The sequence below is a fragment of the Macaca nemestrina genome, chromosome 7, assembly GCF_043159975.1.
Source record: "Macaca nemestrina isolate mMacNem1 chromosome 7, mMacNem.hap1, whole genome shotgun sequence".
NCBI classification, from domain to species: Eukaryota; Metazoa; Chordata; class Mammalia; order Primates; family Cercopithecidae; genus Macaca; species Macaca nemestrina.
The window spans coordinates 95,003,950-95,017,628 of record NC_092131.1 but is presented as its reverse complement, the minus strand read 5'-3'; the positions used below and the strand labels follow the sequence as shown (position 1 = coordinate 95,017,628).

The following is a 13,679-nucleotide window of genomic DNA, read 5'->3' as shown; positions in this document are numbered from 1 at the left end:
GCACATGTATCTTTCATGTTTGACATCTATTTTCCAATACTTAGTAATATAGAGTACATCTTTTAATTTATTGTTTAAAGTCCTGATGGGAAGAATTAGAAGACATATTTAACAAGATCTTGTAGAATGTCCTCCTCCTCTCACAGCGGTAGACAAACTCCATGGTGCCTCTCCTTACTCTCGTCTCTCACATCACTTATTAAAAAAATATCCTAGCAGATCCATGAGGTTTGCAGCTTCTTTTTGCTTTAAATTCATTAAGTATAGAAAAAATATGCATAACATTGCAGTATATGAAAATTGAGAGAAAATACAGAAATTACCTGTATTAGTTAGGATAAGCCAGATTATGCTGCTGTAACAACTTAGCACTAAAATATTTATAGTTTAACAAAACAATTTCTCAGGCTCATTTCTCAGTCACACTACATATCAATTTCATGTTGACATGGTGATTCTATTTCACATACCCACTAAAGGGCCCAAGATGATAGAGACAATGCTATCAATAACTGGACCAAATCAAATCGCAGGGGAAGAGAGCACTGGAATAGTTCTTATGGGCAATGAAATACCCAGAAATAACACATGTCTCTTCTACTTATATCCTATTGGCCAGAACTAATCACCTGGCTAGGCATAACTAGAATGGGGTATGAAAAATATAGTTTTCTGTGTGCCTGAAAGGAAGAGGAGAGCCAGACATCGGTGAGCATTCTTGATGGCCACCACATTACATAATTTAATCTTTTTATTATGTAGATAAAGGAAACTGAGGGCTAGAGAAAGCTGGTACACTAGGTCACAAAGGAAGCTAGTGGCAGAGGTAGCACTAGAACCCAGTTCTTTTGGTAATAGGTAAGGTTTTTTGTTGTTGTATAGTAGTTGCTCTTTTCTGTGTAGGAACTGATGGCACAGACATGTTGCAGAGCTATAGATAAATCCTTAAACATGAATAGAAAAGATGACCTTGGCTAGGTGCAGTGGCTCATACCTGTAATCCCAGCACTTTGGGAGGCTGAAGTGGGAGGATCACTTGAATCCAGGAGTTGGAGACCAGCCTGGGCAACATAGTGAGACCCCATCTCCACAAAAAATAAAAAATATTAGCCAGGCACAGTAGTGCATGCCTCTAATCCCAGCTACTCAGGAAACTGAGGCAGGAGGATCACTCAAGCCCAGGAGTTTGAGGCTGCAGTGAGCCTGAGCCTGAGTGATTATGCCACTGCACTCCAGCCTGAGTGACAGAGTGAGACCCTGTCTCAAAATACAATACAATACAATACAATACGATACGATACGATACGATACGATACAATACAATACAATACAATACAATACAATACAATACAATACAATACAATGCAATAATTAAGCAGTGTTGCATGATGCAAGGTTAGACAAGTAGACTAATGCAACAAATAGAGTTCTGAAATAGATCCATACATACATGGTCAGTTAATTTTCTTTTCCTTTTTTTTTTTTTTGGGATGGAGTCTCCCTGTGTCGCCCAGGCTGGAGTGCAGTGGTGCCATCTTGGCTAACTGCAACTTCCGCCTCTCAGGTTCAAGCAATTCTCTTGCCTCCTCCTCCAGAGTAGCTGGGACTACAAGCACGCACCACCAAGCCCAGGTAATTATTGTATTTTTAGCAGAGATGGGGTTTCACCATGTTGACCAGGATGGTTTCAATCTCCTGACCTCGTGATCCACCCACCTTGGCCTCCCAAAGTGCTGGGATTAGAGGCATGAGCCACCGAGCCCAGCCTGGTCAGTTAATTTTCAACAACCACACAAGGTGATTCAGTGAATTTTGTGTGTGTGTGCCATATATGGTCTGGAGCAATTGGCTATCCAAGTAAAAACTGTGGCGTCTATATTTCACATGAAGAAACAATAATTTCAAATGACTGCAGATCTAAAATAAAAGCAAAAATTGTACATTTCTAGAAGTAAAAAAGGGACTATATCTTTAAGAACATAGGGTAGGTAAAGTTCTTTCAGGCAGAACATAAATACAGTTTTAAAAAATAAAAATTAAATATAAAAATATAAATTATACCTTATTAAAGCAGAAAGTCCTCAGCATCAAAAAACATTGTTAAGTAAATGAATAGGGTTAGTTTTTCTCCATTTTTAAGAACTAGAGGAGGAGGTGGGAGGATCACTTGAGCCTCGGAGGTTGAGGCTGCAGTGAGCTGTGATTGTGTCCCGTCTGGGTGACACAGAGAGACCCTGTCAAAAACAAACAAAAAAAAATAGTAGAAGAAGAATGACCTCACTGTGATTTCCAGGCCATATCCTCTAATGCCATGATGAGGGAAATTTTCTCTCTCTTATTCAGACAAATGTGAAACATTGACATTTACTACTACTATTGCTACTAGTAACAATATCGTGCATGTACTCAGAACCTTAAACTTCTCAAAGCATTTTTAAATATATTTTCTTCCTTGCTGCCCCATAATTTATCTGAGATAAGCAGGTTCGGTGTCACTGACTTAATTTTATAGATACCCAGGGCAAGGACACAATGTGCTCAAGCTCACAAAACCAGCCAATAGTGACAGTAGGATTAGAATCCAAAACTTTGCAAAGCCATGAAAAACAATGAAATCATGTCCTTTTCAGCAACGTGAATGCAGCTGGAGGCAATTATCCTAAGTGAATTAATGCCAGAACAGAAAACCAAACACTGAATATTCTCACTTATAAGTGGGAGCTAAATATTGGGTGCTCATGGACACAAAGATGGCAACATTAGACTCTGGGGACTACTATAAAGAGGGGAGAGAGAAGGGGACAAGGGTTGAAAAACTAACTGTTGGGTACTATGTTCAGTATCTAGGTAATGGGATCATATCATACCCCAAACCTCAGCATCATGCAATATACCCATGTAACAGACCTGCACATGTACCCCGAGTCTAAAATAAGTTGATATTAGAAAAAAATAAATCCAGAACTTTGATCTTCAAGACCAATGCTAGAGCATAAGCCAGTCATTTTCTTCCCTTTTCCTGGGATTGTAGATTTCTTCTTGATGTGAATGAAAATAGTTGGATGACGTTTTCCAAGCACCAAGAGCTCTTTAGTAACAGGGTAACAAGAACAATTTGGCTCTTAATCTAGAATGCTTTTTCTAGATTCTTCTCCTTTTTAAAAATCTTAAAGCCTTTACTTTGAGATACTCTTTCATCCATCCCCTCACTCATGTACCAGTGAAAAAATGCATACTTGGCATATGTGAGGTCAAACTTGTGGTCCAGGTGAGCCCATTCCTCAGCAACGGCAATGGTGTTGCTCAACTTACACACACAGCTCTCTGTACCTTGGCCAGGTCTTCACCGGGTACCACAGTGGGAGGCTGATAATTGATGCCAACCTTGAAGCCAGTGGGACACCAATCCACAAAGTGAATGCTGTGGTTGGTCTTGATGGTGACAATGCCAGTATTGACATATTTGGGAACCATGTCATCATGGTACAACAGGCAGCAAGCCATGTATTTACCATGGCAAGACTCACATTTTACCATCAGATTGACTGGCTCAAAGCAAGCACTGGTGATCTTTGCTGTAGTAAGCTGTTCATGGTAGGTTTTCTCAGTAGAGACATTAGGGGCCTATGTGAGTAGAGGGAAGTGAATGTGGGGATAGGGTACCAGGTTGGTCTGAGGTTCCGTCAGATCAATATTCAGGGCTCCATCAAATCTGAAGGAAGCAGTGATGGAAGGCACAATCTGGCTAATAAAGCAGTTAAGGTTAACGTAGGTTGGGTGCTCAATATTGAGATTTCTACGGTAGATGTCATAGATGGCCTCATTGTCTGCCATGAAGCACAATCAGAGTGCTCTAGGGTGGTGTGAGTGGTGAGGATGAAGTTGTAGGGCTCAGCTACAGCTGTGGAAACCTGGGGTGCGGTGGGGTTGGGTAAATGGAGAGCTCCAGCTTGGATTTCTTGCCATAATCAATGGAAAGAAGTTGTTATATTGCATGTGCTCTGTGTATAAAATACTCAACATAATGAGATGATCAGGAACAGAGAAGGTAGTGAAACAAAAGGAGTGAATCCAGATCTACATATTTTCTTTATATTTCTACTCCCCAGTCCTTAGAAACTATCCGAGTGCTGACAGACTATAAATGTAACAACTGTAAATTTTGCACAACTGATAAATTATTTTAGATTAGTGAGATTGCCTTCAGTTGCAAGTAATAGAACCTAACCAGAGACTGGCCTAATTTAATAAAGAATGTATTAGCTTATATAATAGAAAAGATCAGAGAAGAGCTAAGTATGTAAATACAATAGGACACTATTTTTTATCTCTTGGCTCTGCTTTTCTTTGTGTTGGCTTCATTCTCCAGTAGATTCTCTTCAAATGTCAGCACAGATGGCTACTAGCATTTCAAAAGTTATATCTTACTAGTTTAGCCTCTTTCTCAATAGTTGCATTAAACATTTCAGAGTTGATATCCATAGGTCTTGATTGGGTAACATATCCAGCCTTGAAAAAAAATCACCATCATTCTGATTGGCTGGGCTTAGGTCACCTGCCAACTGCTGGAAACAATGAGTGGAGTTAGCACCACTTAAACCTTAAGGACCAAAAAAGGAGAAAGGGAATGGTATCCTAAAGGAAAAATCAAAGAACTGGACAGAGAAAAATTACACATACCTATTCTAGTACTCAGCTACATGCTTTAGTACTCAACAAATGCAAGAGGGAACATAAATTATTTATTTATTTATTTATTTATTTTTTATTTATTTATTTTTTTTTTTTTGAGACGGAGTCTTGCTCTGTCACCCAGGCTGGAGTGCAGTGGCCGGATCTCAGCTCACTGCAAGCTCCGCCTCCCGGGTTTACGCCATTCTCCTGCCTCAGCCTCCCGAGTAGCTGGGACTACAGGCGCCCGCCACCTCGCCCGGCTAGTTTTTTGTATTTTTTAGTAGAGACGGGGTTTCACCGTGTTAGCCAGGATCGTCTCTCGATCTCCTGACCTCGTGATCCGCCCGTCTCGGCCTCCCAAAGTGCTGGGATTACAGGCTTGAGCCACCGCGCCCGGCCAACATAAATTATTATAGTCAAGGGTGACCTGACTTTGCTTAACTGAAAGCAAAGAGGGTTATGATGCTAAGGACAGGTGGAAAAATCTGATAGATTAAACGTTTTCAAGTTACCTTCTCTTTAACACTACATTTCCCCAGAGCTTTGCACATGTAGTAGGATTAGACAACATCTTTTGCTTTTGCATTTTTTACAGAAAAATATATTGGTGGAGAGAAGTTATGTAGGCTATAAAACAAAATTTTTAAACCTTGTAAGTGATCAGTATTCTCCAAATAGATAATCATTGTATATTTACTAATATATGAATGTAAAGATGCTGGTCTGTTCTTTAGATAAGATTATTTTTTAACTCCCGGGAAATCCCTGTGATTCACCTTTGCTTAATCTGCAGTGTTGATTCCAAGCACAACTATGTTTACAATGGGAACCTTGTCTTTCTGTCCTATTTTTCTACAGGTGGCAATTACTGTCTCCTCAAGCCTGGAGTGTATGGTTATGGGACAGCCACTTCCTCCCTCAAATCACATCCATTAATCTGTGTGGGCAAAGTCCATCACTATCATCTCTTGACCATATTTGGCTTAGGTGGAACAGATTTTCAACTGTCACAAGTAAAATACTCCCTACAAACCAGCTAAATTCATACAAACCCAACAGACCGTGCTTTTTGTTGTTGTTGTTGTTGTTTGTGAGACAGGATCTCACTTCTGTCACCCAGGTTGGAGTGCAATGGCGCGATCATGGCTCACTGCAATTTCGACTTCCATTGCTCCTCCTACCTCAGTTTCCCAAGTAGCTGGGACTACAGGCATGTGCCACCGTGCCCAGGGATTTTTTATACTTTTAGTAGAGGCAGAGTTTTGCCATGTTGTTCAGTCTGGTCTCAAAGTCCTGGACTCAAGTGGTCTGTTCTTCTCAGCCTCCCCAAGTGCTGGGATTACAGGTATGAGCCACTGTGCCTGGCCCAGACTATGCTTTTAAATAAAATTTATCAACTGATATTTGTATAACACATTCCTGTTTTCTAACTTCTGGCATGTAAACCATCTCACTTGATTTTCATGGAAGCTTTGGAAGGCAGGTAGGGCAGATCATATTATTATTCTCATATCATAGGTGATGAAATAGAGATCCAGAGAGATGAGGTGAACTACTCAAGCTGATATGAGCAATAATTAATGTAAGTCTTCAGATTCTAGACCTCAGGTTGTTCTCAAGGTGCCTGAGTTTGGGTGAGGGTGGCAGTGTTGGCTAGAAGTGACTGGGAAAAACTCTGGAATCCAAAGACTAAGGGTTTGAAGGCTGGTTCTGCTGATTGCTTGTTGTGTGACCTCAGGCAGATTTCTTAATCATGTAGCCTCAGATTACTCATCTATATTGTTAAATCATTCTTTGCCTCATAGGATTTTTGTGATGATTAAACGAAGTAACACATGAATGGCACTTGGCAGGGCCTCGTATATCTCTCCTGCTTGAATGTATCAGTTATGTCATTTTTGTTGTATATGTCCAAATCCAGATTCAACCTGCATTCACAAAGAGAAATGAAGAACTGAATCATTCATCTGTACTGTGCCAAGCTTCTGCCTCTATTAACCACATCTTTCAAGCATGGGTAGGGGGCAAGGGTGAATTGCCCCAATCAGTTGTTTACCTTGCTAAACTTCTAATAGCTTTTCTCCCCATTCTGATTGTCCATCACAAAGCCAAGTATATGTTATATATGTTCCAAAGATTGTAAGAGTAAGAGTAATTGGTATATTCTAAGAAATAAATCTGAACTCTACAATTTGATTAAATAATTAAGTATATAGCCATGTTAAAAACAGTGAAACAAAAGTAACCATCTGAGTCTTTCTTCCTAGACTAAATAAGCCCCAATGAAAGCATTTCTCCTATTTTACTTTGTTTTGAACTTTCCTCAGTTTTAGTGCATTACAGATTTTTCCCAGTGTTAGTTTTATTAGAGATGAACCAATTATTTCCATATACCTCCAACACTGGTTCTTCTGTAAGGTTGGCTTTGAATATAGTAATGGTCAAAACATCAGTTTCATTCGGTAGATCCTGGTGGTTTTGTAGAGTAAAGGTAAATGAAAATAGCATGTTCTGGGAAGGTGCAGTCTTTCCTGTTGACTGTGGTTGATTCTTTCATTCATTCAGGACCATTGAACAGCCTGTCAGAAATGAATAAGAACAAGTGTGGAAGAACAAGACCAAATCCCTGCCAAGTGAACTTGCATTCTCATGGTGGATACAGAAAAGTAAACAGGCAATGAAGGATGGTGATGGAAGTATAGGGAGAATGTGAGCACATGCATGAGGAGCACCAAACTCAGACTGTGGAAACTCTTCTCAGAGACGGTGACATCTAAGCAGAGGGCTGACCAATGACTGTGGATTAGCAAGTCAGTGTTTGCTGGGAGGAGGGAAGAGGTAACTATTTCAGGCCCAAAGAGAGGATGCAAGGGCTGTGAGGATGGAATGAACTTCGCTGGTTTATGGCGTGCAGAATTCTAGGAGAAACCTGACAGGAGAGGGGCATAAGGAATTAGGGCCAAAATAGGTTGCTGGTTGTGTGATTGATTTTATGGCTGCTGGTGGCAGCAAATTCCTCAGCATGAATTCTACCAAGTGAAGAAGTATTTCCTATAACTTGCTTTAAATTTCCTTAGCGTTAACTTCTCTGAGTGGCCAAGTCTCTTATGGCACAATGTAATAAGGATCTATCAGTTTTACTGCCTAGTACATATGTTTAATGCCTAAGAGAGTATAACAGTGAAAACTTCTCCCATGCCTACCCGTAAGTTCATGAAAGTGGAAGTGACCCCACTGTTCCTCTGTCTCCCAGTGGAAAGATAAATTCCCTTAGCACCAGGCTTTCTGGGGACTAAATGAAAGCAACAATGACTCAGCACTTCACGACGTGCCAAGCACAATTCTAGTTATATTATAGTGATTTAAACGTCTAACAATCCTATGCTGTAGGCAGTATTGTTCTGCCCATTTTATAGGTGAGGATATTGAGACAAGGGGAGGTAAATGACTTCCACAGGGAAACCCAGCTGATGACAGGCAGAGGCAGAACTGGATCCCAGGTGGTCTGGCTCCAGAGAGTCCCCCTCCACAAAAAAGGCTGTAGCAGTTAGGTGTCCTGTGAGCTGATTCAGGAATGCCCTGCAGAGCTTCTATTGCAGTGCCATGGCAACTATAGAGCACTCCCCTGACATTTACATGAAGACAGCAACTCTTTCATCTCTTTTTGTGGGGTGGGAAGGGTGGTGGAAGGCAACGGTGGAGTAGTCAGGACAATGTTTCACTAAAACATGCTTATCAAAATAAGCATGTATTTAAGCTACAAATTATAACAGCTATTGGAAATTATGGTGGTTTACCATGGAAGAGATTTCAGACTCCCCTTATCTTTACTTTTGCTCTATCTTTAACATAGGTAATGAAATCAGACAGGTCTTTGTCCGTTAAAGTCTGTAACGCTTCCTGGTTCTCAAGAAGTGAAAATGAAACATTTTCTTTGCCTTTGCAGCACTGCTACACTTTATTCAAATTCAAAGACTACTTTTTACCACGACTTAGTCAGGATTTTATTTTGTTGTGTCATTTTTAAAGCAAAATTTATATTTTTAGAAGACTGTGTGACATGCTTCTGCCCCCAAATGAAAATGTGGGCTCTAACCATACCTGACATGCTTTTTGGTTTCTCTTTCAGGAGTTCATGGATTAGAATGCCAAAGACACAATATTGGTTTTGATGCATTTGCAGTAGCACAAAGTGAAGTCCTGGCGACTTTATCCTATTTTAATAAAAGAAAAAAAAAGTTAAAGAGATGGGGACGATAATAGCTAAAAAACAACAACAAAAATCTGAATTCAAACTGTGATGACTTTATCAAAGGACTTTCCTACTGACATTCAACATAACCTCAAAATTAACATCATCTTGCTGATATTTGTAGTTTACTCACAACTTTTCAACTACACTCTACTCTCTTTTGGGGAAAAGAAAGTTATGCATGCTAGCTGTTTTCAAGTTTAGCAGATGAACTTTGAAAATACTTGCTGGAGAGTGAGATAAAAACAAAAACACTGTGTAATATTTCTATTACCAGGAACAAAATTGCTTCTATGAAAAAATATTTGAGGAACATCTTTAATTTGTTGCTGGGATTGATTTGTGTGTTTGTGTGTGTGTTGCTTAATTCTTTGTTCTGGTCAAAATCTGTCAAGTTGGATCAGGCCATTTGATCCTATCCTATTTCCAGTCTTCTTCTAGGACCTGTGAGCATGGGCAAACACTTTTTAATTATCCTGATCAAGTGTGGGGGACATCCTTTTGCTGACCCCACTTGTAATCAACTGTGATATCCTAGAAGCAGGCAAATTGATTGCTTCTGTCCTCCCCAACTAGCCAGAAGAGTAGGTCATACATTATCCTGGCCCTTTGAAAAAATCCAACTCAGTGATTGATTTTATGGCTGCCGGTGGCAGCAAATTCCTCAGCATGAATTCTACCAAGTGAAGAAGTATTGCCTATAACTTGCTTTAAATTTCCTTAGCATTAACTTCTCTGAGTGGCCCAGTCTCTTATGGCACAATGTAATAAGGATCTATCGGTTTTACTGCCTAGTACATACCTTTAATGCCTAAGTAAATCTCTCTTATTTTTCAGTCCAGGCTTAGTAATTCTGACTTTTGAAATCTCCTGTCATGATCAAATCTACACTGCACTTTATTTCTTGCTCTGCCCTGGAATTCAGCCATTCCTGCACTACATTTCTTAAGGTGAAGAAGTGAAAGATGAAGACACCAATCCAAGTGAACATGTATTATTCTTTTCTATAATGCTATTGTATTATATTCCCTCTTTTTTTCATTCTCTTGATTTCTCTGCACAAAAGAGGGAAATTCATCCAAAGCAACGGAAAGTTTCCTTGAAAGATTTTTTTTTAATTATTATTATACTTTAAGTTCTAGGGTACATGTGCATAATGTGCAGATTTGTTACATATGTATACTTGTGCCATGTTGCTGTGCTGCACCCATCAACTCGTCAGCACCCATCAACTCGTCATTTACATCAGGTATAACTCCCAATGCAATCCCTCCCCCCTCCCCCCTCCCCCCTCCCCCCTCCCCATGATGAAAGATTTTTATCTAGTCACACTTACATACAGTGTAATGTCCCCCTCTTACAGCATTGTACAGTTTGGGATTTGTTTTTAATCCCGTGGAAAATGTCCTAACAGGGCTTTGGTGTATCTTTGTTCCAATTTCTACATTCCTTGGGGAGGGGGAGAAGTTTCTTTTTATTAAATGAAATACACGTCTACTTTATTAAATAAATAGGCACCTCAACCATTAGTTGCTAATGAAACAAAAATATAAATAAAACATCTAACTATCCAAGTACTATGTTTTCTTTACATTTGCCCCAAAATGTGCCTCATCTCCCTGCACCTCCAAATAATATTTCTAGTGTTTTTCATTTTATTAGTTTTGCAATGTCACTGTCCAGATAGAAGTATTTGATGGCTTAAGACAACTTTTGTAAGATTTTCAAGCCCTAAATTAAAAAATCATATTTCAATAAAACAGATCTTGTCATTTATTTATTGGGATGTGTGTGAGAGGGACCTGCTGCTTCACACTCGTCCAGTACATTGGCTTTGAAATACACTTGAATTTGTGGAGGCAGGGTGTAGAATGACAAAAACAAACAAATCCCCACAATACAGACCAAACTGGGGTACTCACAGACAGATTGATTTTAATTTTATTTTAATTTTGGAGTTTCTGTGAGAAGAATGAGGAGAGAGAAAAATGGGGAAGGGGGAGATAGCATATTTAGGGTATGACAAATTGGGAATGGCTCTGCAGTGATCTTTTTCTTTTCTTTTCTTTTCTTTTTTGTTTTTTTTTGAGACACAGTCTCACTCTGTCACCCAAGCTGGAGGGCAGTGGCATGATCCTGGATCACTGCAACCTCTGCCTCCCGGGTTCAAGCAATTTTCTTGCCTCAGCCTCCCAAGTAACTGGGACTACAGGTGCATGCCACTATGCCCGGCTATTTTTTTTTTCTTTTGTATTTTTAGTAAAGATAGGGTTTGACCATGATGGCTGGGCTGATCTCGAACTCCTAATCTCAGTTAATCCACCTGCCTCGGCCTCCCAAAGTGCTGGGATTACAGGCTTGAGCCACCACTGCGCCCCACTCTGATCTCTTTTTCTGCCCTTCCTCTCTACCTTCTTCCTTCCCTTCCTTCTTCTTTTCCTGCCTTCCTCCTTCTCTCCCTCTTTTCCTTCTTTTTTTCACTTTCATCAAAGGTTATTGTGCTAGGCACACTGAAAAGATAGACATGATCCCTGAACTTGCAGAGCAAAACCAGGCAGCCAAAAGCATTTGTATTAGGAGTCATCCAGGAGGAGCCATAGATGCATGGACAAGGAGCACGTGTGGCTGTGAGGGTTTCCTGTGGGAAATGATGCTAAAGCTAATGTGTGAAAGATGTGTGGAAGTGGCCAGGGGGAGGAAGTAAGGGAAGAATAAAAAATCATCCTCAAACCAGAAGGTGTTCATCACAGAGGAGCTGAAGGAATTCCAGCAAGGCTGATGGACAGGGCTCCAGGTGGAGAGTTCTCCAGCAAGTCTATCCAGGCTTGGAGTGCTGGTCATTACTTTGAAAACAAAACTAATGCCAGAACTAGTTGGGGGAGATAGGGTGTTCTTTTTCCTACATCTAGCGAAGATTAGGTAGAGTTGGAGTCATTATAATAAAATTATCTGACATAGCTACAGAACTCTAAAGAGGGGAACATTAGAAATTCAAGAATATACTAAATGTCTGCATCCCTGTCCCCTCTCCCTAAATGAGGACATGAACATGTGACATGGGCATTCCAGTGGGGTGAGCTGAGTGCACTGGAGGCTACGAGGGTTGTGAATTGGCAAAGAGGCTCACCAGGTGCAGAGAGATTTGTCTTTAAGGGCTCTCCTCTCAGCATTAGGGACATACAATTTAGGGATACCATATAAAACACTTTTTCAGGTACTTGATACTTTAAATTTTAATTTTAACTAAAATAACTGTTTTTAGAGACAGAGTCTTACTCTGTCACCCAGGCTGGAGTGCAGTGACACAATCATAGCTCACTGTAGCCTTAAACTCCTGGGCTCAAGTAGTCCTCCTGTGTTACCCTCCCAAGTAGACTGGACTACAGGCATGTACCACCACACCCAGCTAATTTTTATTTTTTTGTGCAGGTAGGGGTTTCCCAGGCTGGCCTCGTACTCCCTTTCTCAAGCTGTCCTCCTGTTTGGTCTCCCAAAGTGCTGGGATTACAGGCGTGATCCACTGCACCTGGCCTGAATACTTTTAAACTTTCTCTCCATCTCTCTCTCTCGATTTCTCACTTGGTAGCCGAAGCCATAAAAGTCATAAAAATTAAGCAATTTGAGATTTCCCACCCAGGGGAAGGGTCACTATGTTGACAATGAGAGGAAATTAAAGGTTGGGGTCATGTTCTCTTTGCCCATCCTTCTATTAGTGCAGAAAGATAATTGCATGGCTCTGATTGCATGGAGAGATAAAAGCCCAATACCCCTCCACTCTTCGTTCACAACGTCTCCAGGACTGACAGCAGATCAAGGGACATTTGGCTTCAAATGGGGAAGAAAATTTGCTGGAAAAGGCCTCCTCAGAGCTGGGCATAGCTCTGCCTGATGGAGGCCTGACTTGCTTCTAAAAAGAGTGCGGCCTGGGTCCATCCCCTTTTCCCAAATCATTTTAAATCTTGCTGAGTCATTTCAATTTCAAGTCTAATTAACTATCTGCTTATCTCTCTTGGTTGAGCCTTCAATGTCTTTTTCTGTTTGGGCTAACAAAAACAAATGGTTAGAAGGACTATCAAACATGCAGATTCTTTTTTGCAAAGGTAGGGATATATTCTGGGGCTCGGTTGAGGGAGTCAGTGTAGGCTCCTCAGTCATCATCCGGTTTCGGACTTTAGCACTTTTTTTTTTTTTGGTAGAATTTCACTCCTGTTGCCCAGGCTGGAATGCAATGGTGCAATCTTAGCTCACTGCAACCTCCACCTTCCAGGTTCAAGTGATTCTCCTGCCTCAGACTCCCAAGTAGCTGGAATTACAGGCATGTGCCACCATGCCTGGCTAATTTTTTGTATTTAGTAGAGATGAGATTTCACCACGTTGGTCAGGCTGATCTCAGGGTCAGGATGATATGTGTTAATTCAGATTCAAAGAGGCCCATCATTTATTTTGAAGTGAACTTTACATAACAGCAACTTGAACTGGACAGCAATGCTTGTGGAATCACCCTGGGCAGATAATGCGCTTATCAGGCCTGGACAACACTATATTCCTCTGGATCCCTACATATTCCCCAGAACCCCTTTTGGAGTCTTTTGCAGAGAAAGTCCTCAAAACTGAATTAAGTGGCTGATCCAGCACAGCTGAGGGCATCTAAGGATGCCCGAATATCCAGCCCCAGTGTCCATGTCTGAACCTTGCCTCTAATCCCTTTCTTTTTTTTTTTTTTTTTTTTTTTTTGTATTTTTTAGTAGAGACG

At 40.6% G+C, this 13,679-nt stretch overlaps 1 protein-coding gene and 1 pseudogene across 4 annotated transcripts in view; one reads left to right on the top strand and one right to left on the bottom strand.

The window, feature by feature from the left end:
• Positions 1-13,679, top strand: part of LOC139364368 (uncharacterized) — a 62,289-nt gene that overhangs the window by 38,653 nt on the left and 9,957 nt on the right. For 2 of the 4 annotated variants that reach the window (XM_071100602.1, XM_071100601.1), the window contains one exon: positions 7,240-13,622. The exons of 1 other annotated variant lie outside the window; for it this stretch is intronic. The gene's annotated coding sequence lies outside the window, so the exon portion shown is untranslated. Of the gene's footprint in view, positions 1-4,801; positions 5,688-7,239; positions 13,623-13,679 lie in introns of those variants that run through there. One more of the 4 variants, XR_011626098.1, reaches the window with a different exon arrangement.
• On the bottom strand, positions 3,128-3,976 carry LOC112426258 (tubulin alpha-1C chain-like; annotated as a pseudogene).